Consider the following 24,703-nt stretch of genomic DNA (forward strand, 5'->3'; position numbering starts at 1 on the left):
ACATACGTTTTTTGCATTTTTTTTGTTTGTTAGTTATTGCCTTGATTTTAGAAAATATGAGCTAGGCATCATGTATGACAGTTGCCAAAGCGAGATATGAGCTACAAAATCACCAGATCCTGCCATGAGCTATATAGGAGACATATCTTGTATGTACATATAGGGCTTATAGGTGGATATGAAGAAGCAATACAGGAGACCTATATGGCCTGTATATGGACATATATGCACCTCAATTTTGCCTATATGTGGCATATATACGCATATAGGTTTCATATATGTGCATATATCCTCATATACTGTAGGTTCTTTCCATGTGGGAGTATGAAGACAAAGTATTTATCAATGTGTAAATTATAGAAACTAAAGTATATTGTTTGAGTCAAACTGTTGTCTGAATGCTGTCTGTTTTGAGACCTGTTAGACATGTGAATAAAAAATAAAACATTTCTTGGTTTGGACCAACGTCTATAATTTGTTTATTAAATAGAAAATACACCAGAAAAGTTTGAATGTTAAAGAACCGTTAACTAGTGTAAAGTAGGCTTGGTACATCATTTTCAGGGGTAAAAAAGAGAACTTATGGAAACCTTGATTTCTTCAGTCAATGTTTTCACACACTATCGAGGAGTGACTACGCTCTGCTTTGGTCTTTGTAGGCATTCTGAAGTAGTTGCTACAAACTGGCCACTCCTGCGTGATCAATGTGATGCTTTTCACTGACGCACATTTTATGGTAAAATAATCACTCAGAAACTTTGGTTATGAAAAGAATCAAATGGTTCCACAGTTTGCTCGTATAAGGACAGAAAATACAGTGCATGCTTATTTTTTATATAATAGTGTGTTCTTATAACTATCAGGCATATGCAGTCGCTTTAGACTGTCAGAAAAAAATGATCCTTATATGAACCTCTGTGATCATAACATGTTTGTTCTAATGATTTAAATGCATGTAATAATGCATTAGATTCAATTCTCCGCCTATATTGCATTTTTATATTGTAAACGTAAATAACTCTTGATTTATTCTTTAATGTGTTGCCTCCTGGCATATAATGTTTCACAGAACATGTGTTGAAGTACTGAAGGGACAAACTCTCACTTTGTGGCTCCTGGCGGAAATTTCTTGAACTAGTTTCACATGTAAACTCTCTTCCCCACCGGCGGCACTCAATGCGGCGGTAGAGAGCATTCTGGTTGACTACCTAGTGTTTGTTTTTTCACCTGAAAGTCTGAATGAACGGCAGAAAACTGGTTAAAGGTCTCATGAAGTGTGCTTGTTTATTGTTTTATATCGTTGTACAAGTTCTGCTTGTGACGTTCGCGTGGTTTTTACATTCAAAAACATCAAAATCAATAAGTAATAAGCTATTTTCTACACAGGTTGAGGCCAGCTCTGCAAAAGCTCGCTTTTAATGGGCGAGCTGCATTGAAGAATTAAGTAAACTAAGTAAACGCTCACTGCTATGATTGGATAACAGTTTGTGTAGTTGGAGCCTTATGTGAATTTGGTTGGAGACGTTACGTTAGGTTACACATTAGCACCATTCACAGTTTTCAGAGGGCATCAGTATTATCTGGAGACCTCCTGTGATTTATAAATGACCTCACATCAGTATTTAATGTGACGCATTCGCACAAGATGATATTACTCAAATTTACTCACATTTCCAGTATGTGATGGCATACTTCTCGTTTGGCTCTCAGCGGAGGCGGTCGCATTTTCTCACTCCCCGTCCTTGCCCATATTTTCCCTGCTTTGTCTCTTGTCTTGTCTCGTCTCATCTATTGAGAGACTCTCTCTGCACTGCACTCCAAACTTCGAAAATTATGGATGTGATCAACGCAATTGACACCATTTTCTCAACGAGAAAACTGGGTTCGGGGGAACCCCCTTGCCCTGACGGAACGTACGCAGCTGGTTACACAATGGACGGGTGGGAGAGATGGCGGATCGTGTGTCTGGCGGCTCTTTCAGTCGAGGATATCGAGGATATTTACCTATTTGGAACCATGATAACAGGTCTTGTGGTGATTGGATTAGGCTTTGCCCTGGGTTATCGAAAAATTCACAATACGGGAACAGCTGTCATAAGGCTGCCCGTATCGATTGAAGCTGTTCGAAGAGCGGTCAGCATTGAGACTGAGACTATTAACCGAAATATGGTCGTTATCAGGGAAATCCTAACAGCTCTGGGTAGAAAAATTTATAATATCGGAGATAAGAATCACCATTGAACCAATTGGACTATGAGGGCTGCCGTGACATGTTGGAATACGGTTTCCCGACTAAACAAATCACAATCTTATCTATTCGGCTCCCCTGCTCCAGAAACGGCCTTGGTAAATCTGGAGCTGGAAAATTTAACCCTGTGAGAGCACTGCAGTGAGACGGTCTTGCGTTCCTCCCCCACACAAAGACTCAGAACTATCACACACACAAAGACTTATCCCTCCCACTCCTCTGTATGATTTGAACCGCCAGCCTGACAAGCGGGTCTCTGAGAGGCACCGTAATGGCACTGGGCCAGATGGCTGCTGGTCGGAGCTGGATTATTTTACCCTGTTGCGAGTCTTGTCTATGGTGTATTATGTGTATCTGTTTTTTTCCCTCCACTTCCCTCATGTTTGCTGTATTTTTCTTCTTAATCCATATCGTTACACTGTACTTGTTATATGTGTAATGACAATAAATTGAATCCAATCCAATCCAAAGACTTTGCGTATAGTTTGTATAATATAGGTGTATAATGATATATGATTGTGTCTGTCAGCTTTTGAGACCAGTGATCCTGAACCGGACAAAAGATCACTGCGATCACAGGTCTCAAACCTTTCGAGAGTTTCCATGAGATAAAAACAAACAGGAGACTCCCGGTAACTTATGCATATCACACAGCACTCGAAATAATACCAAAACACTTCTAAACAGCCTCCATTATTCACAAACGGTGGATACAAATTTGAAAAATTGTTAGGGTTTACCTTTAAGTTTATTGTGCTGAGCGATATCACTTTATAAGACGTTAATTATTATGAAACTTTCATATTGAATGCAGCAGCGTTTTGGACTTTAAAGAGTTGGCGTCTCAGGAGGACGTGCATTTAAGCGCTGCAGTATAAGTCTCTTCTGTGGAATCCTGATGTAAAATTATTTATTATTGTATGAGTCTGCGTGTACGAGGAAGTAAACTTGCCGAAACTCATGTCAGTTGTTACTGGATGGCATTTTTGTTCTTAAGAAAACAACACTGCCATTCTCAAAACAAAAGATTCAAAAACACCTGAGATCTTATCTTGAACAGACATGCAGAAGAGATATATAGAGAGTTATAAAATAATATCATACAATGACTTGAATAATGTAAATTTAGGCTGTTGGGCTTGCATGTTTTATGGGTTAATTTCATAGACACAACGGTCTTTATACTGTACAAACTATGTAAAATATTCCCTAAACCTAACAATCACACAAAACTGTCTGCCATTTTCAAAAAAGTTAATTCTGTATGAACTACAGGCTTGTTTCCTCATAAGAACCAAAAACATTCCCCATAAGGTCAAGGATTTTGGATATTGCAGTCTTTGTGGGGACATTTTGCCCCCATACCACACACCTCAGGGACACACACACACACCTACTTGTTTTTCTGCCATACACTCACCTAAAGGATTATTAGGAACACCTGTTCAATTTGTCATTAATGCAATTATGGTGGTGGTGTAATGGTGTGGTGGATGTTTTCTTGGCACACTTTAGGCCCCTTAGTGCCAATTTGTTTAAATGCCACGACCTACCTGAGCATTGTTTCTGACCATGTCCATCCCTTTATGACCACCATGTAACCATCCTCTGATGGCTACTTCCAGCAGGATAATGCAGCATGTCACAAAGCTCCAATCATTTCAAATTGGTTTCTTGAACATGACAATGAGTTCACTGTGCTAAAATGGCCCCCACAGTCACCAGATGTCAACCCAATAAACATCTTTGGGATGTGGTGGAACGGGATCTTCGTGCATTCCACAAATCTCCATCAACTGCAAGACTCTATCCTATCATCGTAAAGTGCAGCGAGTTTTATTTTCTTCTGTACATAAAGTGGCTTACTGGAACTCGAAGAGACAAAGATAAAGCTCATTTAGTGTGAAATGACAGCTGAGCAACACAAACGCAGAATTAATGCGTGAAAAAAACATCCAAGTTAAGACACGCAAAACTTACAGAACTTTTTTTGTGCAGTGTTGTTTTTCTGTCATGAATGATGTAAAACTGGTTTGATTCGTTTTCTGTTCTAAAGAGAAACAAACCAACATTCCTGAAAGGTGACGTGTTAAACAGAAGCGCAGAAGAGACGCTGTCATTGCATTTACATTTAGGCATTCAGCAGACGCTTTTATCCAAAGCGACTTAAAGAGAAGAAGATTACTCATTATTACTCATTTTATTACTCAAGATTAATCATTACTGAAGGTGAGTCATGAATTATTATCATTATTAATGTTTCTGCAGTAATGTTTTATTATTGGTCATCAAACAAACCTGTTTAATCTTCATCATATTGAGAATATCAATTTTTCTAGTATATTGAGTAATATTATCATTGATTGTCATGTTTGCTTTTTGTGTTTTGTCATCAAAAGTATGTGAGTTTCTCTGTAAATCCAATGCACTTTACTTAGAAAGCAAATAGATTGGCGACTTGTCAATGTCAATGGCATTGATCAATATTACTTTTGCACCCCCATTAATGTACAGCTGAACACAGAGCCTTACAAACCGGGCCGGATTAAGAACACATTGGGCCGTGGGGCTATAGCAAAACCCATCAAGGGCCCCTTCATTTTATGCCACGCCCGGTGTCTTCTGCACTGTTGATTACATCTTGAATGAATTCAATTTCATTTTATATTTATTTTCTTATTATTTTATCTAATTACATAATTTAGCCGTTCAACAGTGTAATTGAGAGCTATCCTGTCTAGCAGGTAGGAAATACACAGAATTGAATGTTCTCAAAAAGTCGGCCCCTTTAAGAGCTTAAGTGATTTAAAAGCCTTTACATAAATAATAGCGTTATTATATAATGCAACGCTAGACAAATGATTAGCAAACATACACATTCTGCATTAATTGTGTTAAATATTTTTCTTTAAAAAATGTTTTTGCAGGCTTCGACCTGTTAACATTAAAAGCCCTACAAATGTTCTATTCGTGTAGAAAATTACATTATATTTAATTTCTTTGTTCTATAAGCACAAGTTTGCAAAGCCGACTAACTTTTTAGGCTTTTAAAAAAACATTAACATTAACTCCAGATATGAACTTCTAACGAACAGGTTTCCAAAATCAGCAAAAACATTTGCAATCACTTCCTGAATGAGTATTTAACAATAAATACTTTATATAGGGTCTTAATGTTAAAAAGTGTTCTTTCGAACTTTAGCTGAGCAAAAACCCATATAATGATACTGTTGTAATCCATGCTTTTAACCATGTGACATGTCGCATTCCGGTGTTAAGTGTTTAATGGCTCTTACAGCACTGATGGCCGCAAACAAGCCTTAATAAAAGATAACTTTGATGAGGAGCGCTATTCATTCCATCGCATTTGTTACCGATCAGATGAGCTGTCTAATATGTTGCTGCACTATTACTGTCGTTTTCATCTAAAGGGGCAAAGTAAACATTCATGAAACCTGTGCTTTCTAACTGGTTGTTTATAAGAACAATAATCTACTGCTGCTGCTTACTAACCTTCAACATAATAAGCACGTTGATCTGTGACGGTGTGATGCTAAATGTGTATTACAGTTGCACACACAAGTTTCCTCGGGCATTGATGGTTGTCCCAGAGGGAACTGAAGTAGTTGGTTAGATTTGGAACTTCAGCTGTAAATTTAATCTCATGTTTTTCCCTTTTCTACTTTATTTCTCCTTTTTGAGCACAACTATCACTTTTTGAGCACAACTATCACTATCAGAATACGAAGGAAGCGACTGTTCTTCCACCACCAGGCACTGCACAATGTTGCATGTTTTTTGCTTGGTCTCTCTTGGAATCCTTGTTTTTGCTCATATGACACAGGGTTAGCCGCTTTCGAGAGCCGTCGCTTAAGTGACAGTGTTGCCAGATCTTCAGAGAAAAAATAAGCAAACAAGACAAGACGGAAATAAACTAATAAAATACAAATTATTTATACATTTTATAAGAAAAGAAAAACATTTATTAAGACCTAAGTGCCGAGGCTTTTTGATCTAAGACCAAGCAACAAGTATAAAAGCGCATACTAATAAAGAACATGGCAACATTGGGAGAGAGCAGAGGTGCAGAGATGTCGCTATGGTTACCAGATTGTCAGTCATCCCAAATGCAGGAGTGTGTAGAATGTGTACATAGCTTAAGTCATTCACTCACCAGTGGGAAAGGCTAGAGAAGTCGTTGATATTCTTCTGTGTAGGCGGGTTTCAACCTATAGATATGTACATTTCAGGACCTGGTGTTCGCTGGGCCAGGTGTCAATAACAGTTGTCATTTCAGTAACAAGGACGTCTTCAGTTCTCACACTATGTTCACTTCAATACTATACGGAGTGTTTATATAACTAAAGCTCGAGTTAAAATAGATATCTTAATTCATGAGGCAAAGATACTTTCATGTTGCCTGTATCTGTATTTATTTAAATAAAAAAACATGGAAGGTGTGGACTTGCATTTTATGAATGACTAAAGATCACGATTTCAGGTACTGGAAAAATCAACAAAAAACATTTTTTTGCACGCAGTATTTGTGAATTTTGCCTCTTATTCATTAATTCCCACACTGACTCCTATAGACATGACTCTACACTACTGAAATTGCATGAATTGTTTTAACTGCAAAACTTCCAGCTTCTGGTGGAAATGATCAAAAGCATAAAGTGACTCTTTCAAGACATGTTCCCAGATATTGCATGTTCATCTGTTGTGACGATCCTGTCCTGTGCCTTGGGGACAGTGTTGTTACAGTACCATGTCTTGTGTTTATGTTTTGTTTTATGTGGAGACACATGGCGGAATGTTTTGATAATTCGACGCGTGTCCTCCTGTTTTTCGTTTAGCTCCGCCCCCTTGTTTCCCGTCTGATTTCCCATAGTGTTAAGTCTTGTCACCTGTCCTTCTCTGTCCCTGCTTAATCTCCTCTCGTTGACTTGTCCCTTTTTAGTATCTCTGTTTTCCCTCACACCTCGTCGGTTCATTGTTATTTCTTGTCTTGCCCAGCGTAACTCTCCTGACGGTTTTTGGATAACCCAAGTATGTTCCTCCCCGTGAGTTTTGTCTGTGGATTGCGTGATTTGGACTTATTTAATTATTTGCTTTCTTGTTTTGTTTTGAGAAAATTCTAAGAACATTCTTAGAAATGTGTGCGTTTCCCCTTAGAATTACAGAAAAGATCCTAGTAAAGAAATAAACCAATTCATAAAGGATCTTATCCCTTAAAAGATCTCTCATAAGGGCCAACATTTTAAAAAGAGCTATAAAATACAATTACATTAAATAGAATAACAGTGAGTTAATAAGACACAGCACATTTCATCTTTATGACCGATCCTTTTAGAGACAGGCTTACATCTCCAAAACAGCGCAGAAATTCCATAGCACCAGAAATAGAAGAATCTCTACATGAACATTTTCAGCATCTGGAGAAGTGCAGCTATTCAGCAGAGATGATTTGGTTCTGTCACAGCCTTCTATGGGAATCACACAAACAAAGCATTACAAACTTATTGTGTAACTGTTCATTTTCGTGCGTGTGTGTGAGTGAGCGTGAGTACAGTAAAACAGAGAAAATGATGTGCAATTTCAAACTAACAATCCCAACCAACCAATCACAGGGTTTAAAAGACTGTGTCATACAAAGCATCGGGGTCAGCCCCGCCTCCTCACTAAATAAAAGTTGCTCAGAATTTCTCTCAGATTGGTCCTGACTCTCTTTTAAGATAAGACTCCTACGTAGTAGTTTTTAAGATAAATTAAGAGCTTTCTAAGAGGATTATTGGAAGCTTTAAGAATACAGACCCTGACAGACATCTTAAATGAGTTTTACCTCCATTCTAAATCATAAACATCTCACAGATATGACATCTGACAGCACACGTCTCAGAGACGTATTGAGCAAAAAATTAAAATACTGAAACGTACATTTCCATTCAATTTGCTACTTTAAACAAAATCTCACAACCCTTGCTCTGCCTCTGGGTCTGGTACTGCAAAAGATGCCAACGCATCAGTCAAATGTGCGTTTACCCCGTTGGGAACCCGGCTTAGAGCGGCCCTGACAGGATGAGCCATGGTTCTGGAGAGTGCGCTCTCTCTCCAGGCTTCCCCCCGGTGATATCACTGCCTTCCGCAATCTCCACGTGACGTTCCGTTGGCCGGCGGTAACACCAAGCAGATAAGAAGGCAGAGCAGTCAACCTCTTTGGGGTCCCCCACAAGTGCAAGGTGACAGCTCTGTCAGCCACTGAACCAGCCTCCCATGGCACATGGCAATGGATGAAACTGATCATTTTCAAGGTCCAAGGTCCCACTGAAACACTTTCAGAGGCTCCTAGGGCACGTGGCGTCCTCGAGAGGGGTAATCCCTCTTGGATTGATGCATATGCAGCCACTTCAGCACTGGCTCAGAGTGCTGACACGACTCAGAGTCGTGTTCCTTGGATGGCAGCACACCAGCACCAGGCGGCACGGCTGCTTTGGTGCACAGCCGCCCGCGGAACATGCGGAAGTAGTACTTTCCCACAGTGAGCCTCCTTGCACAGGGCTGTGCGCAGTCAAAGAAGAGCGGCTTCAGTTACTGCTAGTTGTGACTTACTGGCCCAACCAGACTTGACTCTCAGTCCTCTCGGTTCTGACGACAGCCCCCTCTGGCCGATTCCCCTGAAGAAGGCAATCACTGAAGAAAACACAAACAACGATAGTTAATTTTGAGGTCCCCTTCATGAATTAAATGTATCTGCCCTTCCGTTCCCATTTAAAATATATTCATTTGGCAGACGCTTTTATCCAAAGTGACTTAAAAGTTGGATGCAGTGGGCAACTATCACTGCAGAGCAAACAGGGGTAAGGTGCCTTGCTCAAGGGCTTTTCAGTCATTTCCTTGTGGTACTGAGAATTGAACCAGCGACCTTCTGGCTACGAGTCCAAGTCTCTAACCACTAGACCACAACATTACCCTTTAAAATGGGCAAATTGAAATTGCGCATTGAAAATACGCCAAATGGAAACGTCAATTTCGCAAAAATAGCACTAGGCACTAAAGTTTTTTATTTATTTATTCAACCAGGATACAAAATCCCATTACATGGTTTAACGGGGTACGCAGTCGTTCTTCAATACTGTTTTTGATCAACATTTAGCAAATACATAAGTCTGTAAATCTGTAACCTGGGCCCGTTTTCATGAAAAATCATAGCGCAAAGAGTTGCTCCTAGTGACTAAATTCTAAGAAAATTCTGAGAAATGTGGACGTTTCCCCTTAAAATTACAAAAAGATCCTAGTAAGAAAAAAGAAATTCAGCAAGCATCTTAACCCTTATAAGAGGTCATAAGGTCAAACATTTTAGGAGTAGCGAGGAGGACTTTTAAGAGACTTAAGAGATTCTTTAGCAGCAGACGAATGGACGAAACACAAAGAGTTGCTATTGATGACAGTTTACATATTTCTTTTAAGGTTTATCAGATTTTTTTTTGTGTGTGTGTTCAACTTTAGTTTTTTTCTGGTTTTGGTTGTCTTGTACAGCTGCATTAATGCAATGCAAAATGTTTAAGCGCTATATTAAATTAACTTGAATGACACTGAGTAAATAAGACTCAACACATTAAATCGTGGAGGGTTCATGTTTGTGACCAATCCTATTAGAAATGCCATATCGCCAGAAATAGGAGTAATCGTATTAAGATATTTGGCAACTGAGGAATGCAACTGTACAGCAAAGATGATTTGGTTCGTCATAACAGTCACAATCTGATCACACAAACAATTACAGCAGTTCCAGAAACTTACTGTGTCAATGTTCATTTTCTATCAAATACTGTTTGTTGATATTAACAGAATGGAAAAATATTTGTTTATACACACACCCATATAGTTATATATATATATATATATATAACATATATAGTGCATGTGTGTGCATGTGTATGGTAAATCTGAACAAGGTTAGTAATGCAATTTCAAACTAACGACCCCATACTCAACAGTGGCCTTTTTTCCTTCTGGCAAACCAACCAATCACAGTCTTTGAAAGACTGTGTCATGCATAGCAACGATGTCAGCCCCGCCTCCTCACTAAGATAAAAGATTTTGTATTTTCCACACTCAAAGTTTCTCTCAAATTGGTCCTCAATCTTTTTTTAGCCAATATTCCTACGTAGAAGTTTTAAAGCTTAATTAAGAGCTTTCTGAGCGGATTCTTGGAAGCTTTAAGAATAAAGACCCTGATGTTCATTGTCTTTCAACAGGTGCATTGTTGTTGTCCTAAAGGGATCATTTGACGCGGCTAAAACAAATATTATTGTTCGCTTAAGATGTAATGTAATGGTATACAGGATTTAAGGTTGATAAACGCTGTATTTTCCACATAGTTTGGAACAATCTCAGGGCGATTAAATGATGCTAGAATGCTTATCTTTGGGTGAACTAACCCTTTAAGTAGCATGAATGAATCTCATTGTAAAATGTGTCTGCTGCAGATGAGTAAAGTCAGTGTTGATGTGAAGGCGGACACAAGTTCAGCTGTAAATGCTCCTGTGGTCACTGGAAACACTATAACAGGACCCGTGACCTTCATCTGCAGCTCAAACACTGCAGGTACAATAGAACACAAACACAAATACAACATGATCAGTTTCACAGTGTTTTCATTCATCTTTTCTCTCTTCACAGAGCAGCAAAACTCCACAGAGAAGCTCACACAAGAACAAGGTGAATCATCACTAAACATCAGACTCTATAGCACTTTACATTCTGTCCTGACTCACAGAAAACATGACTCAGTTAGTTACAGTTAAGTGTCGAGTGAATGAAACAGTCGACTTAGAGACTCGAACTTTAAACAATCCAGTTGAGTGTAAAAAGGGATTTGTTGAATCAGAACAGCATTACTATCATGACTTACTACACATCAGTTCCACTTACATACGTCTTCAACTAATGCTTTGTTGGAAGTCACTGGCCTGTTTAAACTCCATCATAAGGTTTGTTGCTCAGAGATGATCGGCTCATTTCACATGATACAGAAGAACTTGAGTGTATTTCAGTAAGAGCTTGTGTTCAACTACACAGAAATAAAACACTAGACTGACTCCTGAAATCTTTTTTCAGTTTGAATTCAGTTGTCTAAATATCTGAAAACGTAAATGATCGTGTTATTTTCTCATCTCATAATGAGATATACATACGTGACACAGCTCAAGACAGCTACACTACATTAAATTAACTTAAAAATTTACTGCATCATGTTTGTGACACTTCTTTCATTTTCAGCTGCATTACCTAAAAGTCTTAGTTGACAATGCTCAATGTTCTAGCAGGAGATTCTGTATTTTCTTTATAAGTAAAAAATTTGATAACCGGTTGTTCATAGTACATACCGACTGTCATATTGTCATAGAACATTCCTTGTGTAAAGTATTTCCATAGTACATGCCCATTGTGTATCCTAATATTGTATTCTGTATTTATTCACACTGTATATCCTGCACTTGCTATTTGCACCTGTGGTTAGACCTAAACTACATTTCGTTACACTGTACTTGTATATGTGTAATGACAATAAAGTTGAATCTAATCTAATCTAATCTAATCTAATCTAATCTAATCTAATCTAATCTAATCTAATCTAATCTAATCTAATCTAATCTAATCTAATATATTAAAGGGATAGTTCACCAAAAAATTATATACTGTCATCATTTACTCACCCTCAAATTGTTGCAAACCTGTATACATTTCTTTATTCTGCAAAACACATCTACTGTATATAAAACATCTGAACTATAAACACAAAACTAACTTAGAAAGCAAGATTCTGAAGACTGGAGACGGGTCAGATATACAGTATAAGCACATCAGATATATATATGCTTCATATTTTCTCACTTTTCATTTCGCTTAAAAACATTTAATGCCCTATTTATTGAGTCCACCCAATGTCATGATGTGTTGATCTGTTTCATGTGAGATTTGTTTCATTTAGTCTGTAATCCTCCATTAGATTAATTTAATGTGTGAATAATGATGAACATCCTGATGTGAATAACATTTGTCTTGAATCATTTCTCTTTTCTTCTCGTCATTTATGATAACAGAGGCTTTAGGACTGAAAGAGTTTTTGAGAAGTCATAAGATCTACATGAAGGAGAATTCAAAACGTATTTTTGAGGGTATGAAGGAAAATGAAGCCGATCTGAATGAGATTTACACAGATGTGTTCATAACAAAGGGGGATATGAAAGAAGTCAACCGTGAACGTGAGATTCTGAACATTGATGATGCCTTCAAAAACACAACCAAATCATCAGAGGACAAACACATCAAATGCAATCTGATATTTCAGTCACTGAGAGACAAGAAGAAGATTATTCTGACCAAAGGCGTCGCTGGAATTGGTAAAACAGTCTCTGTGCAGAAGTTCATTCTGGATTGGGCCGAGGGAACAGCCAATCAGGACGTAGACGCCATGTTTCTGTTTCCATTCAGAGAGATGAACCAGATTGAAGACAAAGTCAGTTTTCATGAGTTTCTGCTGGAATTTTATCCTGAAATGAAAAGAAATGTCATAAAGTTAACAGAGAAATGTAATGTGGCGTTTATCTTTGACGGACTTGATGAAAGTCGCTTGAGTTTTAATTTTAAAAGCAGAAAACGGAGTAGTGTTGAGGAAAGATCATCTGTAGATGAAATGATATAAATCTGATCAGAGGAGATCTGCTTCCATCATCTCTCATCTGGATCACATCAAGACCAGCAGCAGCCAATCAGATTCTTTCTAAGTTTGTAGGTTTGTTCACTGAGGTGAGAGGATTCACAGACCAGCAGAAAGAGGAATACTTCAGAAAGAGAATCAAAGATAAGAGTCAAGCTGATGAAATGATCAAACACATCAAGAGATCTCGTAGTCTCTACATCATGTGTCACATCCCCGTCTTCTGTTGGATCACTGCGTCAGTACTTCATGATATTCTCATCCAGAACCATGAAGAAAACATTGACACGACTCTCACTGAGATGTACATTCACTTTCTGCTGATTCAGATGAACATGAAGAACCAGAAGTATGATGAGGAAGATGAAGAAGACTATACAAAGCTCTTAGAATCCAATAAAACCACCATTCTGAAGTTGGCCAAACTGGCGTTTGAGCAGCTGAAGAAAGAGAACATCATCTTCTATGAGAAAGATCTTAAAGATTGTGATATTGATGTGAGTAAAGATTCAGAGTACACAGGAATGATCGCTGAGATCTTCAAGAAAGAATCTGTTCTTCACAAGACAAAAGTCTTCAGCTTTATTCATCTGAGCGTTCAAGAGTTTCTGGCTGCGCTGCACGTCTTCATCTGCTACATGACCGACAACATGAAGGACCTTGAGTTTTTCATCACACCTGAACAAGACTGCTACATGACCGACAACATGAAGGACCTTGAGTTTTTCATCACACCTGAACAAGACTGCTACATGACCGACAACATGAAGGACCTTGAGTTTTTTTATCACACCTGAACAAGACACAAAGATTTCTCTTCATGAGATTCTGAAGAAGGCCATTGATAAAGCCACAGAGAGTGAGAGAGGACATCTGGATCTGTTTTTACGTTTTCTGATGGGCCTTTCACTTGAGTCTAGTCAGAAGCTTCTCAAAGGTCTGCTCACACGCACTGAAGACACTAGAGACAGCATCAGAGAAACAACTCAATACATTCAACAGTTACAGGATCATTACAACACCTCAGATGAAGCTTCAGTGAACCTGTTTTACTGTTTACTGGAGATGAAGGATCAGTCATTATACGAGAGAATCCAGAAATACTTACATCCAGATGATTCAGATTCAGTCATAGAGCTCTCAGATTCAATGTGTACACTGATGATCTATGTGCTGCTCATGTCAGAGAACGTGCTGGATGAGTTCAACATGAACAGATATGATGTAGAGGATAAGAAGAGACTCGTTCCAGCTGTGAGATGTTGTAGACGAGCGATGTGAGTTCATTCAGTGTTTTTATAGCCTCTCAAAATAACAATATTCACTCTGTGAAAGTACAGGCTGTGAATGAACACTGGAATATAATCTAGATCAATCTTCCTCTCACAGATTTTCAGGGTCTGATCTGACTGCTGAGTCCTGTGAAGTTGTGTCTACAGCTCTTCAGTCCTCAAAGTGTCCTCTGAGAGAGCTGGACCTGAGTAACAATGATCTGAAGGATTCAGGAGTGAAGCTGATCTCTGATGCTCTCAAGACTCACAACTGTCAACTACACACACTGAGGTGTTTCTCTCTACACACTGATCTCACAATAGAAAAGTGAAGAGTGTGTTGACATGTTGATGTGTGTGTTTGTAGGTTATCAGGTTGTATGGTGACAGATGAAGGTTGTTGTTCTTTGGCTTCAGCTCTGAGTTCACAGTCGTCACACATGAGAGAGCTGGATCTGAGCTACAATCACCCACAACACACAACACTTCAGCTGCTCTCTCACAAACTCAATGATCCAAACTACACAATCAAGTATGACACACAACATACACATGATTCACACACACCAGACCAATGTCACATCATGTTTATGTCTTTAATGTGTGTGTGTTTCTGTAGTGTGAGTCATGGAGGAGAGGAAAGAATTAGAGCAGGACTACACAAGTGTAAGTCTACACACACACACACACACACCCGACACACACACACACACACACACACACAAACACACCTGACACACACACATATCCCACACAAACACACCTGACACACGAACACAAACACAACTGACACCAGAGGTGGGTAGTAACGAGTTACATTTACTTGAGTAAGTTTTTGAAAGAATTATACTTCTAGGAGTAGTTTTAAATCACTATACTTTTTACTTTTACTTGAGTAGATTTGTGAAGAAGAAACTGTACTTTTACTCCGCTACATTAGGCTACAATAAACTCGTTACTTTTCTTTTGACCTCTTTGATATTCTACGCGTCATTGTTTTATTTTGACAGAGAGTGAGACTTCTGCCAAAGGCTCTACCATGTGACTGTGTTTCACCAATCAAACGTAGTTGCGCAGTCTCGTCACGTGACCATACTCAATCTCAGCGGCGTTCGGCGGGACGGGTTAGTTTACAGTCGTAGCAAAAAAAAAATGTCACAATCAACCATCGGCAATGCAGACACAGGCGAGGAGGAACACCCCTGGGGCCCGTTTCAATAAGGAAGTTCAACCAACACCGAGTTAAAATCTGAACTCTGAGTTGATTTACTCAGAGAATCGCTACTCTGAGTTTTCAGTTTCAGAACAGCTGATTTGAGTTAGTTTAATCAACCCTGAGTAAGTTCACTCTAGGTTACGCGCGTGCAGCATGGCGATGAAAAGCCATCATCAATTGAGTGAAGATAGCACGATTCACCATGGCAACGGCACGTGACAAAAAGCGCTCTGTTCATTTCTCGCCAATCAAATTGAAGGAACTGTTACAAGCGTACAGTGAATATGACCAGATATTTAGAAAAAAGTGCAACACAGCCGCAGCAGCAAAAGAAAGAGAGTTGGCGTGGGAGAAAAGTGCTTCACGTGTTAATGCGCAAGTTTATATGTCAATCACTTTTATATTTATTTTGTTGAAACTGTGAAAATGTAAATTATATTTAACTCTCTTGCTCTCATGTAGGTGAAATCCTTCTGCAATAAAAAGATCTTGGCAGCAGCTGAATATGAAATATACGACGGCGTCGTAAAAAAAAAAGATTTCGAGAATAAAGTCGAAATGTTACGAGAATAAAGTCGAAATGTTACGAGAATAAAGTCGAAATGTTACGAGAATAAAGTCGAAATGTTACGAGAATAAAGTCGAAATGTTACGAGAATAAAGTCGAAATGTTACGAGAATAAAGTCGAAATGTTACGAGAATAAAGTCGAAATGTCAAAATCTGACATGAACTACGAATTAACTCACTGATTCAGATGACGTACTTAAACATAATTTAAACTCTTAAACTACAACTTTCACGAAAATAATATACGTATTACGACGAGTTTATTCTCGTAACATTTTGACTTTAATCTCGTAAAATTTCGTCTTTATTCTCGTAATCTTGAATTTATGTTATTTTTAACGTGGCACTAAAACGCCGTGGTAGAAATACAATAACATCATTCATTCAGGAAACTTTAAAGAAATAAAATGGTCTTGCTAGTAGGATGACTGATTGGGAAATGTTAAATATACTTCTTAAACTGGCTTTAAAAGTTAAGATAAAACGTCCAAACGGGGCCTCAGAATTCTCTCCCGACATAAATATAATTCTCTGCGAATTAATGCAGCTTCCTCATCTATGGGTTCATGAATAAACGAACATGCTATTTTAAGTTCTGTGTGACTAAATAGAGCGCGATTAGGAACACGAATCAATAAACAGATGACGTATGTCATTTCAACCCGCTCGCGCTTCGAAAAGGGGGCGGAGATTGTAACAAACCCTGCGTTTGCGGAATAAAACCTGCTCCCGACCAGGTTAGGTTCACGGAGTATGTTACTCTGGTTACTCACTCGGAGTATAAGATACCTCGATTTCTGAAATGGGCTTGACTTACTCCGCGGTCGCGGGTTTGACATTCCTCGCATTCAGAAACCAAAAACCCTGAGTATTCCGTTTTCTGGGATTGACTTACTCTGAGTTTGCACTTACCCTGCTTTCTGAAACGGGCCCCTGGCCTCATATTGAAAGCATGTTTACCTTAGTAAAAGTGCGAAACAGCAGCTACATTATGCGGTGTCTTCTGTGTCTCCCAAAACAAACGGACATTTCAGCATTCAAAAACTCAACATCTAACTTGAGGAAACATGTATCGCTAAGTGTTCTAAAATCGTTTTTTTTTGCTGTGGATAGACGAATGTTTGTCTTTAAAGTTACATATGTTTTAAACATTTCCTATATATATTATGTGTGGAACGGTACGTGTATTTGTATTGAACCGAAATAGTATGGGCGTCACGGTTCGGTGCATACATTTAACTTACACAGAGAATAACTTACACGGTATAAAAATAAATAAAACTCGCGTGCAAATTAATTAATATAATGCAGAACTACTGTTAGATACGTGGGTTCTTTAGGGAGACTTCATCTGTAGTCCCACTTTAGCTCTGAAGCAGGCTGCCTTTGCATTGCAATGCTTTAGTATATTGTGTGAGAGAGAGAATGGCGAGGGCTCGATCGAAAAGTCACAAAGTGTTTACTTTACTTATTTTCCATCATTTTGTTTATGCAGGACATCATTCAAACTGCAAAGTGTTGAAGTCACACATAGGTCCGTGTACGTTTTATTCATTTGATATCCTATATTAAATAAATTAATGGAAACTGAAAGATGACTCGTTTTTTCATTTTTCGTTTAGTTCAACAAACGAAAAATTAGATTTCGCCCCGATTTTTCATTTTTCGTTTGTCGTTTAAAAAACGGATTTCGGACTCAATATGGGATTCGTACATGTGGGCGGTGCTGTCACGCCCCTTTCACCCGATTGGTCAAATCGCTCACCATTCTGTACGGACTTAATTCTACCCAGCAGATTAAGAGTCTGTACGAGTGCGATACTGACAAGTGTTTGCACTTTAAAATATGTTTACTTGAACCACCAGACAGCCTCGCATATCTTAGACCCGCTAGGTTAAGAGGGACGTGCTCACTGGACTTTCTCTTGTTTTCTGTGCACCTTGTCTCACAGCAGTTTAGGCATTGTTATGTTTTTTGTTATAAATCAGAAATGACAAGGATGCATTTTCCCGCAATAGAAAGTGGGTTGGATTGTTTCCCCGGTGTGGGCGTGGCCTAAATGCGCTCTCTCTTTATGCGCTAGCTCAAGTTCAAAGTCTACTCCTGATGCAAGTTGGGCCAATTTTCACTTATTTTAATGTTTATTGTTATAAAAAAGTGGATGAATAGGCTCTATATCACGAACTTTGATACAGATCATTTAGATCAAACTCCAAAAATTCCATGATGACCATAATTCTTAATGCTGTCCACAAGAGGGGGTGTCAGCCTCTTTCAATCTAATTTATCCACTCTCCATACAGATAAAGTATGAATATGTTGTAGCTGTATTTCTGAGAACAAACATCACACATAAGGAACATCATGAATCTGCACAGTTGGGAGCCTGCATGCAGATGTGTATGTTAGTTTGTAAAACACAAAATTTAATTCTGCAAAAAATTATTTTATTCTCACAACATCACATGTAACCAAACTAAATGTGACCTGAAATGTTTTAGAAATTTAAGTCAATTTATCACAAATAATTTTCTTTCAACAGCGACAATTTTATAGTACAAGTTTATGAACATTGCTGAACTTAAAACAGCATTCTGTAATGATGATTGGGAACATTCATCGATTCATGTTTAAGGAGAAATAGTTCACGCCATGAAAGTGAAAGTGACCGATTCGTCAGGTATGGTGACCCATACCCGAAATGTGACCTCTGCTTTTTACCCATCCAGTGATTAGTGAGCACACACACAGCAAGTGATGAACACACGTACACCCGGAGCAGTGGGCAGATATCACTGCAGCGCCCGGGGAGCATGTAGGGTTAGGTGCCTTGTTCAAGGGCACCGCAATCGTTACCCGCCGGGCCTGAGGATCGAACCGGCAACCTTCTGGTCACAAGTCACAAGGAGATGGTGGTCTAGTGGGTTAAACCACTGAACTGGTAATCAAAAGGTTGCTGGTTCGATCCCAGCAGCCACCAGTGTGTCCTTGAGCAAGACACTTTACTCCATGTTGCTCCAGGGCACTTATTGTAATAAGTGCCCTGTAAGTCGCTTTGGATAAAAGCGACTTGCCAAATGACTAAATGTAAATGTAAGTCCAACTCTCTAACCATTAGGCCATTATGACTACTACTAACCGTAATTGCCCCATCAGTTATATTCCAAAAATAAAAAATTCAATCAATATTCTTCTCCCCAATAATTATTGTGATCCGAGTAAATTATATGTACAGTATGCATGTATGTATGTACAGTGAGGGAAATAATTATTTGATCCCAACACTGATTTTGTAAGTTTGCCTGCTTACAAATAAATGCAGGACCTATAATGTTTAGGTTTATTTTAACTGATAGAACCTGAAAATCAACCAAAAAATCAGTGGAAATAAAGGTTATAAATTGATTTGCATTTCAGTCAGTGAAATAAATATTTGATCCCTACCAACAAGCAAGAATTCTGGCCCCAAAGATTGGTTATGTGCCTACATGGCCCACAGATAAGTCCTGTCACTTTAAGACAGTACTCCTAAATCATCTTATGTATATAAGAGAGGCCTGCCAACAGAATCTGTATCTCCCATTTCAACCTCTCCACCACTATGGTCAACCAAAGAGTGGCTTAAGGAGACGCACATTAAATGTCCTAGCCAGTCTCTAGACCCTAGTCCTATAGAAAATCTGTGAAGGAGGTTAAAACTACAATTTACTGAGCGACAGCCAAGAAACCTTAAAGATATAAATCGTGGCCTAATGGTTAGAGAGTCGGACTCGTTACCAGAAGGTTGCCAGTTCGATCCTCACGGCCGGCGGGTAACGATTGTGGTGCCCTTGAACAAGGCACCTAACCCTACATGCTCCCCGGGCGCTGCAGTGATAGCTGCCCACTGCTTCGGGTGTACGTGTGTTCACCACTTGCTGTGTGTGTGCTCACTAATCACTGGATGGGTTAAAAGCACAGGTCACATTTCGGGTATGGGTCATTTCGGGTACGGGTACGGGTATAGATATTATCTAAATTATCTTTGGCTTATTTGTATCAGTACCTATTGTGTGATTGCTCCTGTTTGACATGTCGCTTATTGCTCCCTGACCTCTCTGTAATACTCTTTGGATAAAAGCGTCTACTAAATGACTAAATGTTAATGTAAATATATAGTTCTATCATTTTGGTTTTGTAACAATTTCTGAACCAGCTCATGCAGACCGAATGAGAAACCCAATTATAAAGCAGATTAGTTTTTGTTGAGAAAAACCAGCACATCTAAATTTTCAGGTGAAAGTCGAGTCTGTAAAGTACCCTAGGTGTCGACAGAGACACTTACATACAGATGTCACGGTTTGTGAAGCAAACACTCAAGACAAGCAGATACTCCAAACTGGTATAATTTAATCCACAGAGACACAGGAAAAAGCACAACACCATAAACACATTCAACAGCGGACAAATAACAAGACCAAAGGAATAAGACAGTAAACAAGGGGTAGACAAGTGATGGGAATAGTGTCCAGATGATGGGGATCAGAGTTATTCTGCTATTTTTTTTTTATAATTGAGGAACATAAATTGCTGAATTGACGAAATGCATGCAGCAGGCAGTGAGTAGCTGGACTGATGCAACTCTGTCAAACACCCGCAATGCCCCGTGAAAAAGGATCTTTGTTAACGTTTTTACTTATGCTATTACACATGTATGTTTTCTATGTCTGCGTGTCAGCAGAGACCTTCTGTAGTACTTCGAAGAGGTCACATTTCTTATTCTTGACTGTCTGTGTCTTTTAAGTGTTTATTGTAATGGGCGACTTTTGTTGGAAAGATACTATATCATCATAAATCATCATAAATTACTGTATACAGAGGGATCTTCAACCCTGGACCTGGTGAACTACCGTCCAGCAAATTGCAGCTCCAACCCTGCTTCAGCACACCTTTCTGTAATTATCAAGCAACCCAGGTGTGTTTGATTGGGGTTAGAGCTGAAATCTTAAGGAGAGTAGCTCACCAGGAGCAGGGTTGGAGACCCCTGGTATTCAGCATACTGCATCTCTTAAATGTCGTACATTGCAACAGATATGTCTGCTTAAATATCACGCACTGTTAACAATAAGCAGTGGTTCGCGCCGACATACTTGCAATAACTTAAAAATGAAGGACTAGAGGTGACTCTTATTCTGCCTGGCAGAATTAAGACCGTACAGGATGGTGAGCGATTTGACCAATTGGGTGAAAGGGGCGTTACAGCACCGCCCACATGTACGAATCCCATATTGAGTCCGAAATCCGTTTTTTAAACGACAAACGAAAAATGAAAAATCGGGGCGAAATCTAATTTTTCGTTTGTTGAACTAAACGAAAAATGAAAAAACGAGTCATCTTTCAGTTTCCATTAATTTATTTAATATAGGATATCAAATGAATAAAACGTACACGGACCCACATACTCTATCTCTCTCTCACACACACATTTTATGAGAGTTTATGGGCTGCCATGTTCTAGTTCTGTCTGCAAAGCCTGGTAAAAAAGTATAAAGGTTTGGAAATTTGTGTTTACTTGTGTTTATTTATTTTTTATCATTTTTTTTTTTAAGTACTTGAATTTACCTGGATAATTTTAATTTAAGCTATTTTGTAATTAATTCATAAATTTATTTTAATGTATTTTATTGATTTCATGAACTATAATTTGCTTAAACATTATTATTTGGTATTTTTGTCTGTCTGATTGAATGCTTGTTAAAAAATAAATCAGACGTTACTCAACAGTTACTCAGTACTTGAGTAGTTTTGTAACCAAGCACTTTTTTACTCTTACTCAAGTAATTATTTGGATGACTACTTTTTACTTTTACTTGAGTCATATTATTCTGAAGTAACAGTACTTTTACTTGAGTACCATTTTTGGCTACTCTACCCACCTCTGCCTGACACACACACAAACACACCTGACACACACACACAAACACACCTGACACACACACCTTAAACACAGACCCACCTGACACTCACACACACACAAACACACACACACCCCTTTAACACAGACCCCCCTGACACTCACAGATTGATTTAGTGATTGTTGTGTTGTTGTGTTATAAATGTGTCTTCTTGTGTTCAGATGTCTGTGATCTCACACTGGATCTAAACACAACAAACAATGAACTCAAAGTGTCTGAAGAGAACAGAAAGATCACACGTGTGGAAGAGTGTCAGTCGTATCCTGATCATCCAGACAGATTTGATGAGTGTCCTCAAGTGTTGTGTAGAGAGAGTCTGACTGGACGCTGTTACTGGGAGACTGAATGGAGCGGATCAAGTGTTGATATATCAGTGTCATATAAAAGCATTGAGAGGAAAGGAGAGAGTAATGATTGTGTGTTTGGACGCAATGTAAAATCATGGAGTCTGTGGTGCTATAATGACACATTCACTGCATTTCACAATAAGAATGAAACACTCATTAGTGTCTCTCCAGGTGTGTGTAAGAGAGCAGGAGTGTATGTGGACCAGTCGGCCGGCACTCTGTCCTTCTACAGCTTCTCTGACACACACACACTCACACACTTACACACATACTACACAACATTCACTGAGCCTCTCTTTGCTGGATTTGGTGTGTATGATGATGACTGCTCAGTGTGTCTGTGTGACATAAACAGTCTCTATAGAGCCTCCTGTTAAACACAAGAGAGACACACACATAACCACATGAGTTATAACACAAATACTGTCAAATCTTTCTCTTCTGCTTTCTTTCATCTGGACATTATGATCTGTGTGTGTGTGTGTGTGTGTGTGTGTGTGTGTGTGTGTGTGTGTGTGTGTGTGTGTGTGTGCGTGCGTGTGTGTGTGTGTGTGTGCACACATGAACTCGTCTGGCTCTCCATAATCAATCACATCAATCATCTGAACAGCCTAGAAGTAGTCAAGCCCCTCACCTCCATTCTCTGGTTTCACCACATCCCTCCTCCACACCACGAGACCGTCTTTACTTCAGCTAGGGGGTCATGATAAGGGTCCGGACACACTCTGAGAGCCCTCAACCCCGGGACAGTTCGACAAACACACATACTGTCTGTCCCACTTCATTATCTGTAGGATGAACTTGTGAATTCACTGTTTCTCTCTACAGAAATACATAGAAAATAGAGACGAGGACGGAAACATTGACACATAATTCATTAACATAAAATTCCAATGTAATATTAAATGATTGACATTATTGGTTTATTACCATAACTTGTTCTTTGTAAATTCATGTTTCTTTGTTAGAAAATTAATCAAGTAATGCTCATTTAAGCTTAAAACATGAATGTAGATTTGACATCAAGTGCTGAATGTGTCTGTAGAATAAGAATTCAATGTCTCATGTCATGTTTCTGTCTTCACTGATCTTCTTTCTCTCCTGTAAGAGGTGAATGATTGTCAGTCAAGACTTTTCTTTCATCTTCTCTCTGAATATATCAACAAATCAAATGATTCTTGACTGCTATGAGTTGCCTTATTTACTTTCTATTACTGCCAAACGTATTGTTTCTTACATTCAATGATTTACTTGTGTGTGTATTCTTTGGTTATAAGAACGTTATTCAAAAAGTTTTTAGAACGGTTCATTCTGTTGTTATATTAATGTTCTAAGAAAGTATTTTTAAACGTTATTAAAACGTTCCATTCGCCATGATTATAATATTCTGAGATTGTTCTTTAAAACGTAATCGAAACGTTCCGTTTAATATTATATTTATGTTCCAAGAACGTTTTCTTAACATTGACAGTAAGTTTTAAAAACAACAAGTTTGAATGTTCTTAGAACGTTTGAAACATCCAGTTTTTAGACGTTGTATCAACCTTATTGTTTGGTTATAATAACGTTATTAAAAGCATTTTTTGGAACATTACAGTCTCTCGTTATAAAAATGTTCTAAGAACTTTGAAACATTTTTAGAGCTTTCCATCCCCATTATATTATGGTTTTCTTTTATGCCAAAAATGTTTAGGATATTTAATTAAGATCACCTTTCATGAAGATGTTTTGTACATTTTCTACTGTAAATATATCAAAACTTTATATTTGATAAGTAATATGGAATATTAGGGACTTCATTTACACAACATTACAAGAGATTTTCTCAATATTGGGATTTTCAAATAGTTGCATCCCAAATATTGTCCAATCCTAACAAACCATACATCAATGAAAAGCTTTTTTTCTCAGATGATGTAACGAGTATGGATACAAAACCAATGACATGTACAAAGAATCAATTAAATGTAAACTTAATATTTCTATTGTGTTTATATTATAATTAACCCTGCAGTTCAAACAGTATTTTTAGCTCACATCTATATGAAACACATGAAATGATATAATTGGACTTGAATTGAGAAAATATTTATAAAGAACTACAAAGCAAATTCATTAAACAGTTTAAACACTAACATCTAAAACAAAAACTATGTAGAGACTTACAACAACTGTTTTAAATCACTGTGACTCCACGTCAGCTTCAATCACCGGGACATTATGGACTGAAGCTTCGGAGGAAGTTGGGAGATACTGGAATGACAAAAAGATAACAGTATTGTATTTAAGTGTGATGAGATTTACTATTAAAGCAATGGAATGGTGTACTTACTCATGCAAAACATCTTATTTTAAAAAAGGAGTGAATAAACAT

General features: G+C 38.3%; 1 pseudogene; it reads left to right on the plus strand.

Moving 5' to 3' along the window:
* The first annotated feature begins 4,344 nt into the window (after positions 1–4,344).
* Positions 4,345–23,696, plus strand: LOC130429958 (NACHT, LRR and PYD domains-containing protein 3-like; annotated as a pseudogene).
* The last annotated feature ends 1,007 nt before the right edge of the window (positions 23,697–24,703 follow it).

This window comes from Triplophysa dalaica, chromosome 10 (genome assembly GCF_015846415.1).
Source record: "Triplophysa dalaica isolate WHDGS20190420 chromosome 10, ASM1584641v1, whole genome shotgun sequence".
In the NCBI taxonomy this organism is placed as follows: Eukaryota; Metazoa; Chordata; class Actinopteri; order Cypriniformes; family Nemacheilidae; genus Triplophysa; species Triplophysa dalaica.